Consider the following 13,297-nt stretch of genomic DNA (forward strand, 5'->3'; position numbering starts at 1 on the left):
TGGTAAAAATAACGAACCTGTTTCAATGGCAATGTGTTTATAAAACTTACCTCGTGTCGAAACTCATTTCTTAGAGGGCACTGTCAGCGACAATCGTTCCAATCTTGACGTGCACAGAATCCACACAGAAATACTCAGCGCCGTGCGATCTTATTACAACCCTGGTGAAATATGACCAGCCACTACCCGCCACCCACTACCATTTACCTTTGTATATTAAAATTTGTTGTTGAATGAATAACTTGAAAGAGTGACGAAAGAAGGAATCATGAATGAAAACTTTACTTCACTTCGTATTAAATATAGCAAAATTTACAGTAAAAAAAAAAAACCAAAAAAAAACGCGTGTGTGGACAAATAATCTTTTTTATAAGTGTACTAAGGTACATTTAGTTTACTGCATCGGTAGTAAGGGACTTTCACGGTATCAAATCTATCAGACACCAGTCACCAGTCACCAGTTACCAGTCAACAATTACCGGTGACCAGCGACCAGTGACCAGTGACCAGTGACCAGTGACCAGTGACCATTTACCATTTACCATTTACCATTTACCAGTTACCAGTCACCAGCTACCAGTATTTTAGACACGCCGTTCTGAGCACATTTTGAAGTCTTCTGTGATCTATTTCTGAACAGACGAACGGCAACATGGAACCTATTTGTTTTATGTCAAAAAAGTCTGCATGCGAGCGATAGGGCCCATCAGGCCGGAGCTTATCCCGGTTTCTATAGCGTGAACCAACTAGGAATATTCTACTCCACCCTGGATGGGATGCTAGTCCATCGCAAGGTTACCCTCAGCATTAACAATACAGTACTACACCTTTTGCTGTTCATTTACAGAAAATAAACATTCATTTGTGTCCAAATTTCTTTCTTTATGGTCAATAAACTCTCATTAACACCAATATGACCTTCATTTGCGCGTAAGGAACGTTCAAGAATAAATTTACATATGCATTAACATTCAAAATCATCAAAAGAAAAACAATACCTTCATTTGACATTCATTGACTGTAAAGGTATTTTCGTTTTGGTCGAAAAAAAATTCGTTGTCGCGAAACGACAATCATTTACACTTTAGGACAATCAGTTTTCAACAAAAGACTTTCAATAACACAATTTGCATGAGAACTAACATTCAGTTGCATTATTATGCAACCATATCCATGAAGGTAACAATCTTTAATGCGGCGAGACAAACATTACAGCCAGAATAACATTTATTTTTGAAAGATAGAATATCAAATTCGCTGAACGATTTATCATTCAATTGCCTCACTATTGAGGCATCGTGGCAAATACGTTTGCATGAAACGAAACCACTGTCCACATTTAGCTGCCGTAATGGTACCAATACATATTTCGTTGTAGAGCTTGCTGCAACAGCTGCGTGCGATAATTTCACAGAGCAATTCCCTGGCGTCTTGCTTCGTCTCTTTTGACATCTTCAAAGGCCCTGACTATCCTTTCGCGGTGTTCAAATGAGATTCTACAGTATTTCTTCGTGGCATTTCTGGAGAAATCTAACTGTCACTATGACACACGTATACTGTAGTGCGCCCTCTGAGTTGTACGCAAAAAGTTTCATAAGTGGCCGAATTTACATATATCTGGAAGGGAAGGATTGTGACAATATGTCTTTAAAAAAAGTACATATGGTCCCTTGTTCTATAATCAAAATTTCGAGGAAAATTGGGCGAGATATCTCTGTTCAAAAGAACTGCGCGAATGAGCGATTGTTTTCTCTTAACGTTTGGTGAAAACACGGTAATGTTTGTCTTACCGCACTAAAGATTGTTACCTTCATGGATATGGTTGCATAATAATGCAATTGATTGTGAGTTCTCATGCAAATTGTGTTATTGAAAGTCTTTTGTTGAAAACTGATTGTCCTAAAGTGTAAATGATTGTCGTTTCGAGATAACGAATTTTATTTCAACCAAAATGAAAGTACATTTACAGTCAATGAATGTCAAATGAAGGTATTGTTTATCTTTTGATGATTTTGAATGTTAATACATATGTAAATGTTATTCTTGAACGTTCCTTACGCTCAAATGAAGGTCATATTGGTGTTAATGAGAGTTTATTCACCATAATGAAATAAATTTGGACACAAATGAATGTTTATTTTCTGTAAATGAACAGCAAAAGGTGTAGTGTTCCCGGCCAGGGTTCGAACCCAGATCGTTCTATCCGGAGTTGAGCGTACTAACCATGAGGCCACCGCGCCTCCACTTTATGTCAAAGAAACCAAAAAAGGTTAATGTCGTCATCTATGCGTCTGTCCGCCAATAGATCGTAAGTAAGAACCAATCAAAATGCGAGGGTAGACTTACTATATAACAAGTTATCCATCAAGCTCGGCGCAGCCTCACTGAAGACATCTACCATTGCCTTGAATAATAGATGTCTACACGCAGGGTAGCTCCTCACGGAATAGTAGAATCTCGGTTTTTGGTTTTGCCTCGGTAACTAAGTGTCGATAGAATCCTCAAACGCGCAGTCGAACTGTTACAGCCTAAACACCTTAAAATTTAGAATGCTGCTGTGTTATGGTTTGAATATGGATTCTGGGCATGTTCCAGGGAGCATGTTGATAACTGGAGTAGCGCCACACCAGGGCATGCGCAAACAAGCAAACGACAACAAACAGTCTAGTTTCCATTTTCTTTTTTCTTTTCTTTCCTTTTCTTTTTAAGTAGATAGTGGCTTTTTTACTGATTCCTTTTTCAAAAGTTCTGATGGATCTTCAAATCTGAGAGAGAGCTCTGAAATAGCAGTCTTTATAGCCGAGCAAAAGTTCAATTTTTGTCGCAAGCATGCCAAGGAGCGTTTACCCTAGGGTTATATAATGTGCCGGTATCAGGGGCGGGGGAGAACACTCTGCGACGCCTGGCACTTTTTGTGTATCTGAATCATCCAACAAAAAATGACGTCACATCCGGTAAAAAAGAGCGCTGAGCGGCAAAATCAAATTTGAACATGGCATAATCGTTCTCTCAGTAAGTAAAATGGTAATATTTTGCAATCGGCCGGATATTTTTAACGTTTTATTTGGCCACGATAAACAAAATTTTGTCTTCCTCCTCGTCATATCAGTTTGTTTGAAGGACAGGGTAATTATTTATTCAAAAACACGCTGTTTTGAAGGCGTGTTTTTTACGAAATGTCACCATTTCTTCCTCGCTGAATTCCACAGGAGTCATCGTTTGTGTGGAGATAATGAATTCTAGGTAAGTTGCACTCAATTCAAATATCCTATTCTCTTAGGTAGGCATTACACTAAGAAAAATGCACAATGACAGGTTTCTAGACATGGGGGAACCTTATTAACAGAAGCGCCTTTTTTAAAATTTACTGTTGTCAAACACTCGAGAGTACTTGAGTGCTGTTAATCGTATCACTGCAAGAATAGACCCACACACATAACGCGCTTTGCATAACTTTCTTGCCGATCGACACTAACACAAACTCGTGTGTTTGCTCATGACTCAAACTGATGCCATAAAATATGTTACGATTGGTTAAGAACCTTAAACAAGATATGTTTTCCCTAAGCAATCCCTTAATTGATAAACGCTTCGTTACAGGCAGGCCGTGAACCCCTTAAAAAAAAGCAAGAGGATTAGTTTTAACGGCGATTAAGTAATTTGGACATGTCGTGGTTGTCTCTCATTTATAATCAAATTTATTTTTCCGTTTCAACAGTGTTTGACGTCAGCAGCGCTAAGTTCCAATACCCCCCCCCCCCAACTGAGGTCAAGCATGCACCTTTAATTTCTTCAAACCCTCTCATTTGCCCTGTTTGCAGACCAAGTTCCTCATCTATTAATCCCTGTCATATTGGCAACCCATTTTGAAAGGTTACTAAAAAGTTGTGCATTATATTTCAGTGTGCTTTCTCTTTGTAATCTTACATCAAGATATTTCAATCCCTAAGGAAACGAGAGAACACTAGCAATACTGACAATTTTCAGTAATTCATCACTTTCAATATGCCATCTAAACAAATTGTTTGTAAACAGTAGTGAAATTTCATGCCCCCCTAGCCATAAAAGGAAGTCTGGGAACAGGCAATAGCAACAATGACACTGCCAGGCTGATGAATTTTACAAGCTAATGAACTCATGTCTAACAATGATGGGTGATGATGAAGCATGGTGCAGTGAAACTGAAGAATCAGACTGTGAGTAACATTGATAGAGTCAGTGTCGTGAGAGTGATGCTAGTGTCTGTGAACTTGGACCAGATCAGCAAAGAAAAGGTTTTGTACTAGAAATTGACAGAGAGCAACAAGTTTGTGCTAAAAAACTGAAGAAGCTGGCTCAGACCAGTCTTAAAGCCAGCATCTACTTACAGTACTTGTCAAGAGTTCCTGATTTGTGTATGTGGGAAGGCTCTCTGTAATGAACTATATGGGGTGGCTCAGCTCACGATGAGTACCTATTTCAGGCTTCAGGTATAAAATTAATGATAGGGATTTCACAAGTTGAGGTGTATGAAAGGGTAGGAAAATCTGTCATTTAGGGATTCCATTCTTCTGGTTCTAAAATGTTGTTGAAAAGCTCTCATTTACTCTCCTCAGCCAGAATGAAGAGATTCTATAATATTATTTATTAACTTTTTTCCAAGGGAATAGAAAAGGGATGCAGTATTCTTAAATAGGTTTGTTAAAGGGGTACATTAACCCTTTTGCAATGTAAGGTCGACAAAAGAGATGCCATTTCTATCAAAATGGTACAAATGTATACAAAAGGGTAAGGGGTAATGGACCTTGAGATAAGACCTTTCCATTTAAAACTTTGTAGAATACCCCTCCCCCCCTCCCCCTCCCAGCTTGTGAAACAAAGATGTTCAAATTATTGTTTTGTGAAAAAAGGCAATTATTAAAAAACAAAACAGTGCCAAGAGATTAAGTGATTGTCAATGCAAGTTTCCATTTGTATTTTGAATTAAAATGGGTATAACATGATCCTCAAGTATACTATGCAGCTTCACAGAGAGGCCCAAACTGATGATGAAAACATATGTTTTAACACTTAAAATTCTATTTTTGCTTCTTCCCTTGTACCTTGTGATCTTTGTAGGGAAATTCTGAAAAGGTCCCCACCCCCCCCCCCCAAAAAAAAAATTCAAATTTTATATACAAATCACTTTTTTATCTTGAAAATGGTCTGAGACAACAAAACATTTTTATGGCTAGCTAAACTACTTATTAGGAAAATAAAAATGTTCAAGGAAAAAATGAACAGGAAGAAACAACAACAAATTAACTTTTTTTTCAGAAGAGCTACTACTTGTATATTTTTTTAACTTACATGTAGGTCAACATAATTTGTTTTCACAATTTACCACAAAAGAAAACACCACAGAAAGGAGAACTATAGTTGTGGCATCTGAGCTACATTTTTAAATGGAAACATTTCCCATAAAAAATTTCCAAATTATATTCTTACCAGGACAACAAAATACCAACTATATTTTGCAGAGAAGTATACTTAATTAATAAAATTGATGTAGTGAAATTTTCTATTTAATTTTTGTTCACCTGATCTTACAGAGTGCAACCTTTGGTTTAACTGGTTCACTTTACCGTTAAGCAATAATTAAATAAATCACACCAGAGTGGCTTTGTATCTTTATTATAATTCTCATTATCAGTAGAGAAATCACACTTGTACACTGGTCCACTGATCAATACTCTTACGTGTATGTTAAACATGGGAAAGCAGGTTGTATCATCGAATCATAACATTGTATGCCTGTGTGGGGTGTATATGCCAGGAGGTAACCACCTAAGAAAAGACAAACATAAATTATGTCATTGTTTCAATGACTCACCCTAAGTGGGCATTATGCTCATTACCACCTTAATAAACAAGATATATTAAAGTATAATTTTTAACCTTGCTTTAAACTTTTCAAACCTACAGTTTGTTTTCACTTTCAGAGAGGTTCTTAAATTCACAAGCACACCACCCACCCCCCTCAGCCCCAATTCCTACTCTCCCATAGCCAGGATCCCATTTCAACTCTCCAATAAATCAGTAATTTTTTTTCTAATTTCGGTCTGACTTAGATTCATCTCCACTCAGCCATGAAAGCAATGGTGGTAGATTTCTGTATATTTGTTGGTCTAGTTCACAGCTATTGTTCTCAGATTCCCACCTCCCTTTTGACAAAATTAAATTCCATTAAAAAATAAACTACAGTAGTTTAATCAAATTAATGCAGAGGCAAACATTGAACCAGAAAATACTATAATTTTGGTATGAACGATACCAAAGTATAACTTACATAATAATATCACATCTTTTCTATTGTAATTTAAGACAGTGCAACTACTAATAGATTGACCACAAAAACCTAAAAACATGACTTTATAAACACAGGTAAGTGAGAATATTGCCAGTTTTGCTTTTGCCACCAACCACTCTTCTTTTAAAAAAAATACATGGAAGATAATGACAAAGCAATAACAAAACCAGCCAACCAACCTCTGGCAATTCAATAAACACACCAAATTCCCCTGCAAAATTCTCTTCAACACCTTACAGTACATGTAAATGTCAGCAGCATAAATTCACCTCAATGATTTGGCATGCTACTATCATCAAATGTTTACCCCTTGATTCAGAATTTTTAGGAGTATCAAATAGAATTCCACTATAGATTACAAATGCTGTTTACCTTAACAAATATTTGCATTAATTCTGGAGATATTTAAGTTTAAAATGTGTAAAATATATGCAAATGAGGGGACTGATGATGTCATACACCAAACCCAATATTACATCAAGTGCAGACCATATATACAGCAGAGATCATTGAAACTTGGTAGCCTTATAGTTCTACAGGCAACACACTAATATGGCTATAAAAATATGTTCCCAATTGGCAACTCAATCTTTTCCAGTTCCCTCTAACCCAATTTCAATAATGCAGTGATTTTCAGCTTGAAAAACATTAGTCAAGACCATGAGGTGGCCAGAAAAGCCTAGAATATCAGGGAAGGTCTGAAATGCAGTCTGTTGCCATGGTAACAAAACTGTTAAGCTCATATTATGTAGCACATCTGCAAATTGCATCGTAATAGCACTGTCCCGACTGGAGCCCATGGTTCAGTAGTTTACTTGGACAATAAATTTCATAACTTTCCTGGGGGACTGGATGATCTAAATGGTATGTGGGAGACTCCCAGAATATTTGCAAGAATGTATGACTATCTCTTCACAGGTATTCATTAATAAATAAATAAATAAATAAATATATAAATAAATAAATAGACACTAACACTACTAACATGATTGAGTTTGGAAACTATATTTATTTTTAGTTTATGATATTTTGAAAAATTCCCCTCTCCCATCTAACATGCTGATCTTCTTTAATTTGGTACTTGTGCAGAGAGCTTTATAATGCTCCCTCATCATAGGCCTGCAATGCGTGCAGAGAGCTTTATAATGCTCACTCATCATAGGCCTGCAATGCGTGCAGAGAGCTTTATTATGCTCCCTCATCATAGGCCTGCAATGCGTGCAGAGAGCTTTATAATGCTCCCTCATCATAGGCCGGCAATGCGTGCAGAGAGCTTTATTATGCTCCCTCATCATAGGCCTGCAATGCGTGCAGAGAGCTTTATAATGCTCCCTCAACATAGGCCTGCAATGCGTGCAGAGAGCTTTATTGAAGGGGTGAGTGCAAAACCATGCTAAGTGACGATTTGGGTGAAAAAAAAAATTTTCGCGAAAGGGCTTGAATTTTTGCATGTGGTCTTCAATGTAATAGAAAAAGGCGGCCCTGTATTTTTGTCGCTGGTTTTTGCTTCGTTTTCGAGTTATAATGTATGCAAAAATACTTGGCTTTTCCTAGCCATGTCTTTAGGAGTTTATTTGTTGAACAGCAAACAGGCAGACTGTTTATAGTGTATGAAGTCAAAATCAAATCTCACAGCATATATAGAGCGGAAATCTGGGAACAGATTGTTTACATCGGCTATTGTGACGTGAGCACAACACGTGAATCGATTGAACGGCAAACGAAATACCATCGAACTAAAAAGAGATGTGCCGCATTAGAGCTCTGTCAACTAATATCTTAAGCATTGTGTTAAAGTACCTTGTGTGCCTGCCTGGTGGTTGAGAGGCATCATTAAGCCTCGATAAACCCGTAAGTCATCAGCACGTTTTAAAGAATCAAAATGTGTTCTGAAACTTCGAAGGTAGCTGATATACCGTAATCGTGTTATCGGCGTTCGAAGTCAGATCGAGCCAGGCAGCAAAGTCCAAGAGCAGTTCTTGCCCAAGAAAAATACCCTCTCGTGAGTTGTGGCCCATTTGCCAAGCGTTGCTAGTGTCAAAGTTTGGAAAGCGAGAACTGGTTTTTGACTTATAAAATTTGTCTTGTATCGACCGCCATGTTTTCCCGCGCACGAGGTATAAAGACCCTTCCCGGCATGCATTGCGATCACGTTCTGCTCGCGTTTCTCGAACTGGTAACTAGATTGTTTCGGCTTTTTTCATTTAAAGATAATAATGGCCAACAAGTAGCGATCGATTGTAACATAGATCTGTGATCCAGGTTGCTTTGATTTTATTTCATATCGGCATGATTTGTAGTGTTTTGAACTTCTGGGATCAGCGGACATGCAGATGTATGGAGACCCGTACGTTGCGCAGAAGGGTTAATTTGTTAAACTGTTAGGCGGTGCGTGACATAAAGCTACGATCGCGTTGGTCGAAAAATATGTATTTATCTCGTGATTTTTAGCCATTTAAGACGTTGCTGTATTTGGAAAAGTGCTTATTTGATGTTTATTTGTTCAGTGCAGATAGTCATTGTCCCAGATAACCAAAGTAAGTTCCAGATGTTAACACTATTTTCCGGCCGCCATATTTTACCTATTTAAACCTGAAATCAACATTTTTGAGCTTATACGTTGCGTGAAATTAACATTTTGCTGTTTTCTAAGTGAAATCAACATCCTTGCCGTCAAGCGCTAACGTGAAATCAGCATTTTGACCTATTTAGACCTGAAATCAACATTTTTGAGCTTATACGCTGCGTGAAATTAACATTTTGCTGTTTTCTAAGTGAAATCAACATCCTTGCCGTCACGCGTTAACGTGAAATCAGCATTTTGACCTATTTAGACCTGAAATCGACATTTTTGAGCTTATACGCTGCGTTAAATCAACATTTTGCTGTTTTCTAAGCGAAATCAACATCCTTGCCGTCAAGCGCTAACGTGAAATCAGCATTTTGACCTATTTAGACCTGAAATCGACATTTTTGAGCTTATACGCTGCGTGAAATTAACATTTTGCTGTTTTCTAAGTGAAATCAACATCCTTGCCGTCACGCGTTAACGCGAAATCAGCATTTTGACCTATTTAGACCTGAAATCGACATTTTTGAGCTTATACGCTGCGTGAAATTAACATTTTGCTGTTTTCTAAGTGAAATCAACATCCTTGCCGTCACGCGTTAACGCGAAATCAGCATTTTGACCTATTTAGACCTGAAATCAACATTTTTGAGCTTATACATTGCGTGAAATCAACATTTTGCTGTTTTCTAAGTGAAATGAACAACCTTCCCGTCACGGGTTAACATGAAATCAACATTTAAACCTTTTTTGACCTGAAATCGACATTTTTGAGCTTTTACGTTGCGTGAAATTGACATTTTGCTGCTCTCTAAGAGAAATCAACATCCTTGCCGTCGCGCGTTAACATGAGTCAACGTTTTAACCACTTTTGACCTGAAATCAATAAATTTGAGCTTATATAAGTTGCGTGAAATTGACATTTTGCTGGTTTCTAAGTAAAATCAAAGTCCTTGCGGTCGCGGCGGGCCGATCCTTTGTTATAATAAACCGAGGCGAGACTTCGACTTATAACAAAGGCTTGGCTTGGCTATTATAACAAAGGGTCGGCTCTGTTTATCATAACAAAGGCCCGGCTTCGTTTATTTGAAGACCTCGGCGGGAAAAGGGCGCTAGGTATTTTAATCAAAAGTGAACTTTGTCGAAAACGCTCCAAATTTCCCATACAGTTTTGTTTAGGTATGTTTAACAATGTCCCGTAGTTTTTCCGCTAAGCTTCGCTTCGTTTTCGAGATATTGCGTATGCAGAAAAACCACTCGGTTTTCCTAGCGGCGTCTTTATGAACGAAGCAAAAACCAGCGACAAAAATACAGGACCACGTTTTTCTATTACATTGAAGACCGCATGCAAAAATTCAAGCCCTTTCGCGAAATTTTTTTTTTCACCCAAATCGTCACTTAGCATGGTTTTGCACTCACCCCTTCAATTGATAACAAGGATGCTACACCTTGGCAACTCGTTGGCCAGGATATATTGCACAGTCTTCATATCAGATAATGGGTCTGTACATATTATTTATGTATTTATTAAACAGAGATCTCCCCATCCCTCCCTATGGAAATTCCAATTTTTATTAATACTTTAATTTCTTTAAAAAGTTTGGCTTTTGAGACCCTCCCCATCCCTGGAATTTCCAGTAATCTCCTTGGGGTGGGTATGGACATTTTCTAGAACCACACAATAAAACAAATAAACAAACTTTAAGATAAAATGTTGAAGTATAAGTCAGTGGGACATATATACATTGATCAACTTATAAAGACATGATTGATCATTGCAATGTACTATACACAACTTAAGCAAAGGTGAAATTATAGCCTGAAAAAAATTAGGTGTGAACTGGATTCTAACCCATGACCTCTGTGATACCAGTGTGATAACTTAATTAATTAAAGTTCTATGCTACAACATACCAAACTGCTAATTTATTATGAAGTGACACAGCTAAAGGAGAGTTGCCAAGAAATCAACTTTTTTGTGAATTCTAAGATCAATATGAGTCTTCTAAATTTAAGATTATTATACCTAACAAAAGGCATACAGTAGGGCACTACACTGTGTGCTCTCTCTACACACTCTTCCAGGCAGGATAGTAATACATATACATGTACTTTTTTTTTGTTTGGAATATACTGTTACTGCATGGTCATACAAGAGGTACTAGTTGCTGCTGAGTAGTCTTAAAATAAGTGAACTAAGTGTGACAAAATATCATGTATATTAAATCTGCACCAGTTTAGTACAATTTAATACCAAATTTTAATCAGCCGCAAAAAAAAATTGTTAGCACCAGATATTACATGTACTTTGTGAAGGCTTCTGGAGGGGTTATACTTTAATTTATAAAGTACCTGGCAGCAAGTACTATTTTGATTTACTAAAGCAAGACTGTAGTAAATGCTAAGAAAATGTGTTTTGTACATCCCAGAAAAATTGGGTGGGGGTCAGTGCAGCCCTCTTCACAAAAGTTAAACTCTTAACCTATTTATAACCATAATCTGCGATTTTCCCTACCCCATTTGTGACTGTTGCGACTGCTACAGTTGCCCTAAACATAAGTTTTGAAGGACTTTTGTTGATGGTCTTATCAATAATGATGAAAATTGAGGTAGCTTATTCTAAAAAACATAACAAATTAAAGACTAGAGGGCAAAAGCCTTACCCTAGAGTATTTATGACCAAAACGGCTGAATAACCATACCCTTTGGGGCTGCACAGCTGTATATAGCACATAGAGGAGAGTTCCCCCCCTCCTACTGCTGGAGCAGGAATCAAAATATCATTGCCTTGATGACATAATAAAGATAAAATCTCAAAATAATCAAGAGTTACATATATGCATGGGACTTCACTAACAAAATGATGCCTGTTGCTTGCTGTAAATTGTATATAAATTACTCCTACAATGTGCCAAAATTCTGTTAATCTGGTCACCAACAGGTCTCAAAAATCTGACTGTATAATTAATAAATAAGAAAATGACCGACTGAGATTTTGTTTGAGCCAGAATAGAGTGGCCATTATGATAATAACTAGGTGGCTGTGTTAACGGGGGTGGCTCTATGGTGAGGTACATTCCACAGTAGTGATAAAGATGACACTCTCAAACACCAGTACCCATAAAGAGTTTGGACAGTATATTTTGCATAATCAGTTGGAAGAGGAAGAGGGAAAATGGAAATAAAATAGAATGGCTCTTGTGTACCAGAGACAACCCTTTCCCCGAGTTACCCTGGCGGAGCTAACTTTTCACTTATTTCTTTGCAAAATTCAACCAACCGTTTACACAAGGATGACGAACCAGACTTGGGGGTGAGACAATTCAGGTGGGCAAGTTGACTCACCTTGGCAGCTAAAGTAACCAACAACTTTTCTTTGAGTATACATAAACACTTTGGCTCGCCTAACTGGAACAACTCTCAGCATGGCGAGTGTCACGTAATGCCTAGATTTAAGATTTAAAGCAGCAATTTGTATCAAAGAAGAGAAAATTAACTCAGCAAAACCCACTCTGATCAAATGAGTGAGGGAAACTTAAACAAAGAGGGATAGTTGCACATTTGATTATTCAATAGGAGTTACGAATAATCATGCAGGGTCAACTTTTACTCGGCCTACATGGGCTACATTTTCTCATACAAACACTTGATAAAGTTGCCTCAGGGGTAGGGTTATCCCGGGTACCCGAGACCATACAAGTGGGACCTGTGTTGCCTCAAAGAACACCCCCACGATTTTCAAAGGGGAAGGTCCATGAACAGGACCTTAACTTAGGGCAGCTTCAATGGCTTGGATTTGAATAATTGATTTAATTACTTTTAAAGAGGACTAGAACTCAAAAATCTTGCTCGAATTTCGATCCAGCGAGGCATAAGTTTCCATGCCGTGAATCAAGTTTTTACTGGGCGTTTTAAAAGCACTCACCAAAGAGAAAGAGACTGATGACCCCAAACTACCGATACATATGTACTGTATCTTACTGAAAACAACAATCTTCAACGAGAGATGTAGGAATGTGGGATACTGACCTTCAGCATGCGATCCAGCTTGTCTCTTCTACCAATACACGTGAGCCAAGAGTAACAAAAGTTCTGGTGACAGCGACTTTCGGAGCTAAACGGCTTCTGTTAATTATGTTCCCGTAGTACACAGTGCAAACTATGGCCAGCAATACTTCATCCAGGTTGTTGTTAACATTATAGGCTATTGCACTTATTGTTATCACTAAATCACGAACAACAAGAACCAAAAGTCGGAACAACACCAGTTTTACAAATGTGTAAAATTCGCCCGACGATGACGGAAGGCTCTCCGTTATTTTGCTTCAAAACAATAATAAACTTTTCTCTTTTCCCGAAATTTTTGCTTCAAAAGTCGAAGTAATGTGTCTGCAACATCC

The 13,297-nt window shown here is 37.8% G+C and overlaps 1 protein-coding gene across 1 annotated transcript in view; it reads right to left on the reverse strand.

The window, feature by feature from the left end:
* LOC145465532 (cilia- and flagella-associated protein 418-like) overlaps window positions 1-13,297 on the reverse strand; it is a 47,634-nt gene that overhangs the window by 17,865 nt on the left and 16,472 nt on the right. The window lies entirely within an intron of this gene.

This window comes from Orbicella franksi, chromosome 13 (genome assembly GCF_964199315.1).
Source record: "Orbicella franksi chromosome 13, jaOrbFran1.1, whole genome shotgun sequence".
NCBI lineage: Eukaryota > Metazoa > Cnidaria > Anthozoa > Scleractinia > Merulinidae > Orbicella > Orbicella franksi.